Source organism: Bos javanicus, chromosome 4 (assembly GCF_032452875.1).
Source record: "Bos javanicus breed banteng chromosome 4, ARS-OSU_banteng_1.0, whole genome shotgun sequence".
NCBI lineage: Eukaryota > Metazoa > Chordata > Mammalia > Artiodactyla > Bovidae > Bos > Bos javanicus.
This window is the reverse complement of record NC_083871.1, coordinates 73,951,600-73,966,268: the sequence shown is the minus strand read 5'-3', so window position 1 is coordinate 73,966,268 and position 14,669 is coordinate 73,951,600. Positions and strand designations below refer to the sequence as shown.

The 14,669-nt window shown below is 36.9% G+C and overlaps 1 protein-coding gene across 1 annotated transcript in view; it reads right to left on the bottom strand.

Annotated features, from left to right (window-relative positions):
* The window catches only part of ZNF804B (zinc finger protein 804B), a 103,918-nt gene extending 98,573 nt beyond the window's left edge, over positions 1–5,345 (bottom strand). Inside the window, exon 1 of the mRNA XM_061414377.1 lies at positions 5,182–5,345. The gene's annotated coding sequence lies outside the window, so the exon portion shown is untranslated. The remainder of the gene's footprint in view (positions 1–5,181) is intronic.
* Positions 5,346–14,669: the final 9,324 nt, after the last annotated feature.

Genomic DNA, 14,669 nt, shown 5'->3' with positions numbered 1-14,669 from the left:
GTGAAAAAGTCGGCTTAAAGCTCAACATTCAGAAAACGAAGATCATGGCATCTGGTCCCACCACTTCATGGGAAATAGATGGGGATACAGTGGAAACAGTGTCAGACTTTATTTTTCTGGGCTCCAAAATCACTACAGATGGTGACTGCAGCCATGAAATTAAAAGACACTTACTCCTTGGAAGGAAAGTTATGACCAACCTAGATAGCATATTCAAAAGCAGAGACATTACTTTGCCAACAAAGGTCCATCTAGTCAAGGCTATGGTTTTTCCAGTAGTCATGTATGGATGTGAGAGTTGGACTGTGAAGAAGGCTGAGTGCCGAAGAACTGATGCTTTTGAACTGTGGTGTTGGAGAACACTCGTGAGAGTCCCTTGGACTGCAAGGAGATCCAACCAGTCCATTCTGAAGGAGATCAGCCCTGGGATTTCTTTGGAAGGACTGATGCTAAAGCTGAAACTCCAGTATTTTGGCCACCTCATGTGAAGAGTTGACTCATTGGAAAAGACTCTGATGCTGGGAGGGATTGGGGGCAGGAGGAGAAGGGGACGACAGAGGATGAGAGGGCTGGATGGCATCACTGACTCGATGGACATGAGTCTCAGTGAACCCCGGGAGTTGGTGATGGACAGGGAAGCCTGGCGTGCTGCGATTCATGGGATCGCAAAGAGTCGGACATAACTGAGCGAATGATCTGATCTGATCTGATCTGATCTGTGTATTCTTGCCACCTCTTCTTAATATCTTCTGTGTCTGTCAGGTGCATACCATTTCTGTCCTTTAGAGCCCATCTTTGCATGAAATGTTTTCCCTTGGTATCTCTAATTTTCTTGAAGAGATCTCTAGTCTTTTCCATTCTATTGTTTTCCTCTATTTCTTGGCATTGATCACTGAGGAAGTCTTTCTTATGTCTCCTTGCTATTCTTTGGAACTCTGCATTCAAATGGATATATCTATGCTTTTCTCCTTTGCTTCTCTTCTTTTCTCAGCTATTTTTTAAGGCCTCCGCAGACAGCCATTTTGCTTTTTTGCATTTCTTTTTCCTGGGGTTAGTCTTGATCCCTGTCTCCTGTACAATGTCATGAACGTCTGTCCATAGTTCATCAAGCACTCTATCAGATCTAGTCCTTTAAATCTATTTGTCCCTTCCACTGTATAATCATAAGTGTTAACTTACTTCTCTATAATTACAATAAATCTGTGAATAATATGATCTCTGCAATAAAGTGAATTAAACACATAGGACTGCTATTTAGATACAAGGTAACATAAATGCTTTAGAAATCACTTATTAAACTGCAGGATCCTGAGTAATTATAAATGAGAAGAGGAAAGTAGAGAGGGTTATCCTGTCAACAGAAGAGGCCAGATATTTACTCTGAATCCCCATGGAAAATAAAATTAAGGCAACTGTTCCTGTTAGGCTAGAAAATACTCCCATCCAAAACCCTACCACCGTTATTATAATCAGCATCACAATCAAGAAGAGCTGTTAGTGAAGCAAGAACCAAATAGACATATTTAGCTTCGGAATTTGAAAACAAAAAAAAAAAGTTTTTGTATATTTTACTTTAGTGCATACTTCCTATTTTCTGTATCTAAAATTGTTTCATTTAAAAGGCAAATTGTAAACTCAGCTTCATTTAGAGTTCAGGTAATTTTCAAAATATTTTGGGCCAAAATAAATCTTTAGATGGAAGTATTTCAATATTGATCTAGGAAAGTAATCTTACAAGGTCTGTGGTAAATTTAATTATTTCAGTGTTACCCAAAGTGGGCAGCAAGTACAAAATTCTGCACAATATTAATGATCCTTTGATCAAAAGGAATTTAGAAAATGTTGATAAGTCCGCTTACCATGAGATCTCAGCTTTTTTCATATCAAGATGTAAGTCATCAATCTGTGTATTAAATCTACTGAAGCGTATGTTGAAATATAGCCATAAGATAGGAGGGGATCCCAGACAGAGGGAAGATTATGAGCCAATATGAGCAGGTGGAAAAGCATAATGAATTTTTTAAGAAACTAGGAAAATTCTGGGTTTGAAGGAGATAAATCTGGAAATAGATGCCAGAGCCAAACTGTGGGTATCTTGAATGACAAACTAAGTAATTCAGACTTTTACAAAATGTCAGCCAGCAGTCATTGAAGATTTCCAAGGGGAGTGATTGTATAAATGTGAGAGTTTGGGAAGATCAATCTGGCTGGAAATGGATAGGTCAGTGTAGAACATGGAAAATACTAGAAGCAGGGAGTCCAGTTAGAAGGCGCTAGCAAAGAATCAGGAGTGAGATTAACATAGATGGTGAAAAGAGAATGCAAAGGGAAGATGGAGAATGAGGTCTATTGCAAGAGAAGAATGGGAGGGATGAAGAAGAGCTTCAAAGATTTTTAAAGTCCCCAAGACACTGATGATGACTTTAGTGATCACAATGGATCCTTTTGCAGCTTCTTTATGTGTGGGTCATGCTTTATAACTGCCCCCATGCCTTTCTACCATAAAGGTAACTTTCCATTCTTAGTTGGTTAACATGGCTAACTTCTAATTCATTTTTAGGATTTCTATTTCATTTGTCAACTCGTCATTGCTAAACAATTTTTATATGTTCTCTTAGTATCCTAGATAATAATTTCTCTAATATTGAATCTTTGCCACTGCATGGACTGTAACCTACTAAACTACTCTGTCCATGGAATTTTCCAGGCAAGATAATAGGCCTCCTGAAATTAGGGATCATTTTTTCCACTCTCTATAATCAGCACAAAAATAAATAATGGAAACTCAATCACTGCTTGAACAAGGAGCATGCCTAGGAATGTTAGAAAGCTAGGAAGCCTTAAAAAAAAAACAAAAAAAAGCAGAAATGGGGAAATAGATGGAATATAAGGATTGAGGAAGGGTTGTTTTATCAAAATGTGAGAAAGACAATAGAAATAAAATTAAGGAAAGTGATAAAAAAGGGAACTGATGAGGCAGAATTCCAGAGTGAAAGGCAGGCTGTAGAAGGCAGATCAAGTGTGGACAATTCACCCTCCTGGAGTCCAATACTTTCTACAAAAGAGGCCTTGTACTCCTCCATTTCCTCACCTTAGCTCCTTGTGTTTCCACTATCAAGAATGCTATCCCATCTTGAATCTCTTTTTCCATATTTACTTGTATATATCTAAAACACAGATCAAATATCGCTGTCCCATGAGACCTTCCATGGTCACTTTTGGAGATTTCTCCAAACCTCCAGAATAAATTTTTTCTTAAAATGCAGCCTGAAGCACTCCTACATAAAATTCACTTCGGGTGATACTTTCGGGAAATTTGTCTTTATAGACATATTTTATCTAATAAAAGACACAGAGATAATATAATCATTTTACAGCTCCAAATGAAGTAATAGATTTAAGCAAACTGTAGGTGGGGTAATTAACGATCAAGGCAATTGTACCTAAACCCACTCATAAACGGCAAGTCATAGAAAGAAAGAAAACTTGATCTCATATACTTCCTTATGGAAAGATACAACACACTCTCTACTCCGTTTTTGCTAAGGAACCAGCATTTGACAGGTTTTATCTGTAACAATCAGTTTAAAGGAAATACAGAAGACAGAAAAAATGTGAAAAGACAACACTGATTCATATTCAGCAAAATCTCAAATGTGTGAAAAAATCCAATTTTTCAACAAACAAACTGCAAGGGGCACAATTTAAAGGGGGAGTGGAAAACCCATAGTTTAAATAAATATTAAAAGAAACTTATGTATCAGCTAAAATTGTGACACATTTGGATTTCAACAAATCCAAACTTACAAATCATTTATGAGGCAAATGACCTATACCAAGACACTGTTAACTTTAGGTATGATGATGGCTATGTTGTCTAAGCATAATTAAACATCTTGAAATATTTTCACATGAAATGATACGATATCTGGAGCTTGCTTCAAAATAATCCAAGGTGGTGGCAGGTGTGAGGAGTAAATTGTGGTACTATGAATGAAACAAGACAGATCGTTGTTGGAGTTGGATGGTAGTCACATACTTCATTTTTATATATACATTTGAAAAATTATATTTTGTATCACTTTAAAATGCAAGTTCCTGAGCCCTATCTTAGAACTACTGAGTTAGAATAGCTAAAGGAGAATCTAGATATCTGCATTATTAACAGATTCCAAAGTGATGATTACGCACATTAAGATTTGGAAATCTCAATCCTGAACAATGATTCCTGTTGTTCTTGTTCTTGTCAGAGACATCCAGTCAATTATATACTCATGCTCTAGCTTTAAGGATATTAATAGAAACTGTAAAAGCCATATATTTTATATGTACTCAATACATATTAGTGATGTTATTCAAAATATTTATTGCTTTTCACTCTGAATAAATATTATAGGTCTAGATTATACATGATTTATCCATATATTCCATGATATTAGGATTGTGCAGCTTTTAGCAATAATCCTATGGCCATATGGGATTTCTTTCTTAGTGGTGTTTGATACCTATAATTCCTAAAGTGCTAATATCCTCATACATCATGCAGCAATGATAAAATTTAACAGATAAGAACAATAACCTGCTCTTTAACAGACAAATGGAAAAAGATAATCTTAGAATTTTGTGTAGAATGTCAACACTGATTTTATTTATATATTTATATATCTTCCATTACCCCCCAACTTTGCCTTTGTCTGAGATTGTCTTCGTTAGCTTGTCTGCAATGGTTCATTTATTAAGTAATCACTTTGATTTTCCTAAAAGGATATTCTTGCGAAAAATATAACATTCTCTTGAAAAAATTTTCTCCCAAAACTTAGTATTCCCTATACCTTGGAACTCAAAAATATTCTATGCTACATCTTATCCTAATACTTGTCCAATATTCTAGATCTGCCACTAAGTAGCTAGGTGGTTTTGAATCTCGCCTTATTTTTACTGAGTCCTGGTTTCCTCACACATATAATCCTAAAATAAATGTCAATCTACTATTGGATCCTATATTCTTTCTAGGAAAAAGTATTTCACTTAATATTTAAACAAAAAAACACAACTTTCGAGGAAAAAAAAATGGTATAACATCTCAGGAACTTAGATGAGGATAAATAAGGCCAGTTACATACGTTGTATTCTGAAAGTAGAAATCCAGGAATACGAAGGTTATTTCCCACTTCAACTTACCTGCTTATGAGCATGGTCATAGGAATTAATATGATTGTCAAACTCCTGGTGTTTGTGGTACTGCTTGTCACATAACTCACAGTAAAAGTTCGCCTTTACATCTTCCAGGGCCTTTGCTGTGGACTTCTCCTTTTCTGGAAAATCCTTTGGAAAAAAAAAAAAAGGTAAAAATGTTGGTTATATTTCTAATAGCATAACCAGATCTCATATTAATCAAGTTGGTAATTTAATTTTACTGTGACTCAAAGGAAATGGTTAGCCTCGTTACATTTAAGAACTCTATGGCACAATTGAAGCAACTTTCAGCCTGGCCTAATACTAAAGTATCAATGAACATATAGTGACTTATCCTAAAGGAGCTGAGCCCTCAGCTTCAGTATGGTCATTACTCTTTGTCTTCTTGCCACCTGTTTCCGGATGTGGTACTTCTGACCCATCTAACTATAATATCACCACTATGTCCTCTACCTATCCAGTGACCCATCCCGAAACTGTGACCTCTCTACTATCATATTTTATCGGGCATTGATTGCATTGTTTTGTATTATTCACCTACTGCTTCATGTACTTTAGCCTACCTGAGATCTTAAGTGTTGGGATTACTATTCTCTCTTTACATTATGCATTCCCCACCTTGATAACTGGTGAGAGCCTTTTCTCAACACCCAGTTCTTGGACCCTCTTGGAATCCTTTTCCATGGTATTTCAGGGAGGAGAAAGCCTCCATTATGTTTCTTACTACCAAACACATCTATGATCATGCCTACTTTGTTTTTTCCACAGACATTTCTTTGATATTACCCCTTATATTTTTGTATTCCACACAATTCCATCTTCAGTCAACAGATTTATCCAATCCACACACTCTCCCAGGGTGATCCCTTTCATACCATAGTTCAGTTTAGTTCAGTCACTCAGTCGTATCCAACTCTTTGTGACCCCACGAATCACAGCACGCCAGGCCTCCCTGTCCATCACCAACGCCCAGAGTTCACTCAAACTCATGTTATACCACAGTTAGAGCCTTATTTATCCAAAACCTCTAACTTCAGCCTAAGCTTCTTCCACAAACATTAGCTCCTGCTAGGCATTGCTAATGAGTGTGTTACAATTTTCAAAGTTATTTTTAATTAATTTTCATCAGGGTATAATTGCTTTAAAATGTTGTTAGTTTCTATTGTACAGCAAAGTGAATCAGCTATATGTATACATATATCCCCTCTTTTTTGGATTTCCTTCCTATTTAGGTCAACAGAGAGCATTGAATAGAGAGCTCCCTGAGTTATATAGTAAATTCCCATTAGTTAACTGTTTACAATTTTAACTATGCTCTATCTCAAACAGAATTCTGGCCACATAATTCCCCCACTTAAAATCCTCTTGAATTCGCTCATTGCCTATAGAATAGTAGTGAAAAATGCATATGTTCCCATATTACCCTCTTTAATTTTATCATCAGACATGCCATATGATATTAAAAAATTGTTTTCATGTCTATGGTTCCCATAAATCTTTTAAAGGCAAGAACTGTTTTATTCATTTTTGTGTCAACAGTACCAAACATATTATCTAGCCCAGAATAGGTCCTTACTTAATATGCATGACATAAATTAATGGATAATGATGGCTTACATATTCATGCCTCTTACCATCCTGCAAGTTCTGCTCTATTATCCCAGTGCCTAGATGAAAGAATGGCTGGCACATAAAGAATGCCAAATAAATATGCATAAAGAATGGGTGAACAAAATAAAGAATGGATTTTAGCTTTGTTTCTCCAAAATGACTAACCTTCTATGAAAAGAAACTGGGCCATAAGTCTAAATCATAGGGGTATCATTGCCCAGACAAAAAAGCAATCTGGGCAGATTCTCACAGGGTTGGGTGAACTGATGAGGCAATTAATCTAGATATGGGAACATAGTGATTCAAGTCCCAATATGGCAAGAAGCAGGAAGGGCATTAGTACATTCATAAAGAGCAAATTAGACTAAATATCTAGAGTGCCTAGCTAAGAGAGTTGAAGTAAAAATCTGGTTACATTCTAGGTTAATGGGGCATATCAAAGCTACTTGATAGGATATATTCAGAAACAAGAATGTGGACACCAATTTTAAGACCAAAAAACCAGTTGTTGAAGGAATTGAGATCATACAGTTACTTAATAACTGTGGGAGCAGTAGTAGTAGGCTACTATTTAGTAGTAGACTTAGGATCAGGGGAAATAATTATTTTTTCATCCAGTCTCTCTCACTAAAAATTACGGTCTTTCTCAGTATAATTTTAGCAATTGGATTGGAAAGAGGGTCTACGTTGGTTTACCCATAGCTCTTACTCTACAATGACACAGCCTCAGAAAATTGACCATGTGCTTGGACATTAAGCAACTCTGCCTCAGCTTCATTAACTGGAGTTGCAGTAGGGGTAGCAACTGAGAATTCAGGGTGAATTTGTCATTAAAAATGTATTTTCATATTATTCCAGATTATGTATTACACAGAGGATTTTATGACAATAGCTCCATGGCCAGAGTAGAGCTTTTCCAGTTAGTCTCAACATCTATATCTAAACATCTTTTATTTCTAAAACACCCTTTAATTATGATATTACATGGCTCTCAATGAAAAAAGTTATGAGAGTTCTACCAATATTTTAGTCTATATCATTCCCTATAAATATTCACATTTTACAAAGCCATCTGACTAAATTAAATACCCTGTTTCTTGCTTAATTTTTCTTGTCAGGATATGGGGCTGATATATCTCTTTCCTCTAAGAGACTATTGATATTCCCCATGGCATATCCTAGTCCCCTGATTAAAAGAGGAAGGATACATAAGTGGATAAATTAGCAAACTATACAGGGTTCACAATACAGTTTGTCCTTCAAAGCCAGAAGTAAACGCATAAGCCCAAGAGCAGAGACTAGGAATAGAAATGGGAAAAAACCTGAGAGTCTCAGGCAGAGGAGACTACAATCCAAGAGTTGGGTAGGCATAGCAGGAAAAAGAAAAGGAAAAAAAAGAAAAAAAAAAAAAAAGATTTCTTAAGGATTTTTGGCAAAACTTGAAACTGAGAATAGAGCAAGAGCTGACTTTCAGTAAAAGAACTACAATCTAGTCGTTCATGGCATTGCTTGGAATAAAGTAGACCAGTTCTGATGTGTGAAAGTAGACTATGGAGATGAAGCTGAGTTGGTCCAGTTGTATATGTGCCAGCAGGCTGGAGCGTAAGGTCTCAGACTAGTAGAGAAGCCATCATGTAATTTAATCTTGCAATTTATTAATAGCAGAACAGGCAACAAATACTTAGTAATTTAATGATTTGAATAAAATCAGGTAACATTAAAGCAGGGGTGCATTTTCCATTGTATCATGCTGTCATCCACTCATTTTTCCACTTGTCTAACCATACTTTCATCCTGCTATTATCAAGCACTTGTACAGGCAAGAATCTCTTATTAGGCAACTTTAACAGTTAATTTCTTAATAAGTCTTTCTTCAGACTTTAACAGTGTAGCATGGGAGAATTACAGGCTTCCCTAGTGGCATCATCGACTCAATGGACATGAGTTTAAGCAAACCCCAGGTGATCGTGAAGGACAGGGAAGCTTGGTATGCTAAAGACCGTGGGATCTCAAAGAGTCGGACACGACTGAGCGACTGAACAACAACCGATATCTCAGTGGTAAAAGATCCACCTGCAATGCAGGACATGTTCATTCGATCCCTGGTTTGGAAAGATCCCCTGGAGAAGGAAGTGGCAACCAACTCCAGTATTCTTGCCTGGGAAATCCCATGGACAGAGAAGCCTGGTGGGCTACAGTTCACAGGGTCACAAAAGATTCAGACATAACTCAGCACCTAAACAAAAACAGCAGCAAAGTGGAAGAATTACATGTGAAGAGATGAACACTGTAAATTGCAATACAGTAATAATCATAAGCTGTTATAGAATGTACCTAGTTCACACTAGTTAAGAATAATTGAAGAAAATGTCAGAGTCTTTTTCCTCTCTTTTTCACACATAGCGTTAGATATGCTGCAAATTCTTGGCATTCCTTGCCTTCTTTGTTGAATGACAAGATATTTTTGCTGGTCAAATACCCTTGAAGGCAAATTAAGGTGAGATTTACTATCTGAAATAATTACACAGTCTTTAAACATATTCACAGTTAAGTTCAGTTCAGTCACTCAGTCGTGTCCGACTCTTTGCGATCCCATGAATCGCAGCACACCAGGCCTCCCTGTCCATAACCAAATCCTGGAGTTCACTCAAACTCATGTCCGTCGAGTTGGTGATGCCATCCAGCCATCTCTTTCTCTGTCGTCCCCTTCTCCTCCTGCCCCCAGTTCCTCCCAGCATCAGGGTCTTTTCCAATGAGTCAACTCTTTGCATGAGGTGGCCAAAGTATTGGAGTTTCAGCTTTAGCATCATTCCTTCCAAAGAACACCCAAGACTGATCTCCCTTAGAATGGACTGGTTGGATCTCCTTGCAGTCCAAGGAACTCTCAAGAGTCTTCTCCAATACCACAGTTCAAAAGCATCAATTCTTTGGTGCTCAGCTTTCTTCACAGTCCAACTCTCACATCCATACATGACTACTGGAAAAACCATAGCCTTGACTAGACAGACCTTTGTTGGCAAAGTTATGTCTCTGTTTTTGAATATGCTATCTAGGTTGGTCATAACTTTCCTTCCACGGAATAAGCTTCTTTTAATTTCATGGCTGCAGTCACCATCTGCAGTGATTTTGGAGCCCCCAGAAATAAAGTCTGTCACTGTTTCCACTGTTTCCCCATCTATTTCCTGTGAAGTGATGGGACCACATGCCATGATCTTTGTTTTCTGAATGTTGAGCTTTAGGCCAACTTTTTCACTCTCCTCTTTCACTTTCATCAAGAGGGTCTTTAGTTCCTCTTCACTTTCTGCCATAAGGGTGGTGTCATCTGCATATCTGAGGTTATTGATATTTCTCCCAGCAATCTTGATTCCAGCTTGTGTTTCTTCCAGCCCAGCATTTCTCATGATGTACTCTGCATATAAGTTAAATAAGCAGAGTGACAATATACAGCCTTGACATACTTCTTTTCCTATTTGGAACCAGTCTGTTGTTCCATGTCCAGTTCTAACTGTTGCTTCCTGACCTGCATATAGGTTTCTCGAGAGGCAGGTCAGGTGGTCTGGTATTCCCATCTCTTTTAGAACTTTCCACAGTGTATTGTGATCCACATAGTCAAAGGCTTTGGCATAGTCAATAAAGCAGAAATAGATGTTTGTCTGGAACTCTCTTGCTTTTTCCATGATCCAGCGGATGTTGGCAATTTGATCTCTGGTTCCTCTGCCTTTTCTAAAACCAGCTTGAGCATCTGGAAGTTCGTGGTTCACGTATTCCTGAAGCCTGGCTTGGAGAATTTTGAGCATTACTTTACTAGCGTGTGAGATGAGTGCAATTGCAGGTATGGATTAAATATGAAAGGAGCAAAAATACCCACCTATTCTCAGTATCAGTATTTTTAAAAATAAAAATGAATAAAATTCATAGAAATACAGTAGATATATAACATATGATGTAAAGTTCCATCATTGATTTGCTAGTCATAAAAAGCTCCCTTCTCAAAGACTGCCTAGGAGACTGGAAGCTTATTCAATAAAAAAATAACATTTATTAAATAAAAGAAAACTTGTTAAACATTCTCAATGATTCATTAAATGTTGAAAAAGTATCATAAATTTAATATGAGTTATCTGAATAAGTCATTTTAAAACAGTATGCATTGCCAGTAGGCATTTATGTTACAATTCAGTAAGAATTTTGTAGTAATTAATTACTTTTCATAACTCATATTTTGGGTGCAATGAGAGAAAATACACTTTTTCACACCAAGAATTTCATATTCATACATATAACAGGTATGCCTGTAAGGTGGCAAGTGTTCTGACTAGCATAAAGCATTTAGTTAGAAACATGAGTGCTTTCTACCAAATTATTCTTATTATTGTAATGATGATGCTTACACTCTAAAACCTCTTTTTGATAAACAGAAAACTGTCAAGCACTTCACACTTGTTGACTCTTTTAGTCTTCACAGCAACTTTATAAAATATCATCTCTTCTTTTCCCATATAAAGAAGGCAAGCCAAAAACACATCTAGAAATTCGCTCAATGTTGATGAGCAGGGACAGGATTCAGACTCAGATCCATCTGACTTCAGAGCTATTAATCACCAGGCTCATGGCTGCCCTAATTACTTAGCCTGTATCTAGATGCCGCCTAATTCTGAGGTACCTCTGCTACCTGTTTTAGTAGATTTGAAATGATACAGAACCCCTAGGTCCCAGAAAGAGTCAGAGGACTGATTATAATTTTTAAAATCTATAAAGCTCTTGAAGCTGAGACAGGCACTAGGAAAGAACAAAGTGGCAGTCCTGTTTCTACTGGATGTACATATGTGTCCTGATTATTGAAAAGGAAAAGAAGGAATCAACTGCTCTTCTTAGTATCTCCTTGATGGTATTGGAGCTTTGAGGATGGAATTCATATTCTTTCCATGAAAGTTTCATATTTGACCTTTCACTGTTATGTGTAAGAGACTGCTTTAAGAATTTTAATATTCTCTAATTTGTTCTGTTACACTGGCCACGAATAAAATCCTGTTTCAAAAACAGTGAATTTTCCTCCTCCTCTGACCAAGTGACTAACGCTGATTGAAAACCCTCTGTAGGTCCCCACTGTTTTCCTGGATCTCTGTAACAGTTTGGGTAATGAAACACTTGCTTTAGACAGTTTTCTTTATGTGTTTATTTTATGTTTGTGACAGGGAAAAATAATCCTTGAAGACTGACTAACTTGGATCTCAGCCTCTTTCTTAAAAGTTTAAATTCTTAAGTTTTTAGTTTTATCAGTATTAGAAATTAAGGGGAATAATGAGTAGCTTGCAGGATTGTTGAGAGTATAAAATGAGATCAGTTTCATGAAGTACTTACTAGAGTATATGCTAAAAGTGGGTACTTGATGTTTTTGGACATTTTGTGTGTGTATGTGTCTGTCTTTTGTGTGTATCACTGTATTCATGTGACATTAATTTTTTAAAAATATCATACCATTCTCCTACAAGTCTACAAAGTAACTTTCATTTTCTGATGAAAATATGAGCAAGTGATAGGAGTCCTTATCCTCTTCAACCCACCATCTCATATGAAAGCACAATCCCTGATAGTAAATTCAAACCTGGTTTATTTGAATAGAATTTTCAGGGTGTTTTTATCTCACAATTTCTTTTTAACATTTGGACTGTTTAGAAATTCCACAAATAGGCAAATGAGCATTGGATGCCCTAACATTAATATTACTAATATTGATTTCCCTAAATATGTGACTGGCTTATTTTATTAAAAAATGGTCTTGTATTGTATCTAGTTTGTTACCTGTTACTTAGAAAATACTCAGTATTTGTTGAATAAATTAAATTAATGATAAGAAGTATAACTTCCTACTATGTAACAGATAGCTTGGCTTACCTTGGCAATGTTAAATCATATCATAGGGAATTAAACTGTTGAACCTATGGCAGAATAAATAGATGAGTATGATTCTAAATATATGGAAATTTTGGAACAATCCTTTTAAAAACTATAGATCCTACGGAGCCTACTAAAGAATTATCCTAAAGTAATACTGGGTGGCAACTGCATACAGATTCATAATCAGATCTATAGATTACTGATTTCCAATGCTCTTCTCATTTTACCATAACCAATAGTTCTCCTTACAATTTCTTAAGAATCAAGTATTGGTTTCCCAGACTGAAACTGGACATAACTAAATTTAGACCTTTCCATCAATGGCCAGGTAAATATAACATCAGCCACATCCTGGATTTTAAAAAAAAGAGCTTTCCTCTGTTATTAGTGATTCATTCAAGCTGATCAGAAGACAACCATATTAAATATATGAACTTGTCACCGGGTAGCATGCTTTGGGTACATCTTAGTATCATTTCTAATTTGGAAAGAATGACACATTTCTAACTCACTGGCAAGATGCCAGAGTGATGATTGCCTTTATATTCATGAAACAACAATTAAATATTTAAAACTTGCTTATATAACTGCTTACTTATTTTGGAGAAGATTCCTAATGGCTGCATCTGAACAGAGATTATTTTTGAAAAGCACATATTTTGTTCATCAGTATTCTATACTACCAACTTCATCTTTCTCAGTATAAATTAATATACAATTCTTCTATTAGAAAAACACGTAAGCATATAATGCAATTCCAGTTGCACCCTAAAATAATCATAAGAGTAGCTATTGCTCTATTACTTGTGAATGTCTGACATAAAGGAAAAAAAGGGGGCAGGTATAATTTCCATATCGCTTACAGATACTGCATTGCACAAGTTCATAAGGGTTATGAACTGGTTTCCAGAGTATTTCTAGCAATCTGTGAAATAGTAAAACACATGTAAACCAATGAGATTTAACTGGACACCATGTAGTATGAGCCCATGAAGATGCAAGGACTACCAGTCTCTTACAGAGAACATCAGCCCTCACCAGTAAAAATAGGCAATATTCTAAGGTGGGGTGGAAAAAGAGGGTGCATGAAAATATGTGTAAATTTGCCCAAGGTCAGAAACAAGGTTGAATCTATTAAATAGCAGTCCTTGGCCTAGAGTGCATGCCTATCAAAACCCATTAACGAATTCATGAATGAATATATGTAGTAAGTGAAGGAATAAATACATTTAATGTCCTTCTAACTTTTTGTCTATTTATTTATTGTGTCAAAAGGGAGAGAACCAGAAAGTCTGAAATGAGTATGGTGATATCAAAACCCATATAATTGTATGCTTTAAAGAGTGAACCCTAATGTGACCTATGAAGTGAAGTGAAGTCGCTCAGTCATGCCTGACTCTTTGCGACCCCATGGATAGTAGTCTGCACCAAGCTCCTCCATCCATGGGATTTTCAAGGCAAGAGTACTTGAGTGGGTTGCCATTTCCTTCTCCATCAGCTCAGTTCAGTCGCTCAGTCGTGTCCGACTCTTTGCGACCCCATGAATTGCAGCATGCCAGGCCTCCCTGTGCATCACCAACTCCTGGATTTCACTCAGACTCACATCCATCGAGTCAGTGATGCCATCCAGCCATCTCATCCTCTGGTGTCCCCTTCTCCTCCTGACCCCAATCCCTCCTAGCATCAGGGTCTTTTCCAATGAGTCAGCTCTTTGCATGAGGTGGCCTAAGTACTGGAGTTTCAGCTTTAGCATCATTCCCTCCAAAGAAATCCCAGGGCTAATCTCCTTCAGAATGGACTGGTTGATCTCCTTGCAGTCCCAGGGACTCTCAAGAGTCTTCTCCAACACCACAGTTCAAAACCATCAATTCTTCGGCACTCAGCCTTCTTCACAGTCCAACTCTCACATCCATACATGACCACAGGAAAAACCATAGCCTTAACTAGACGGACCTTTGTTGGCA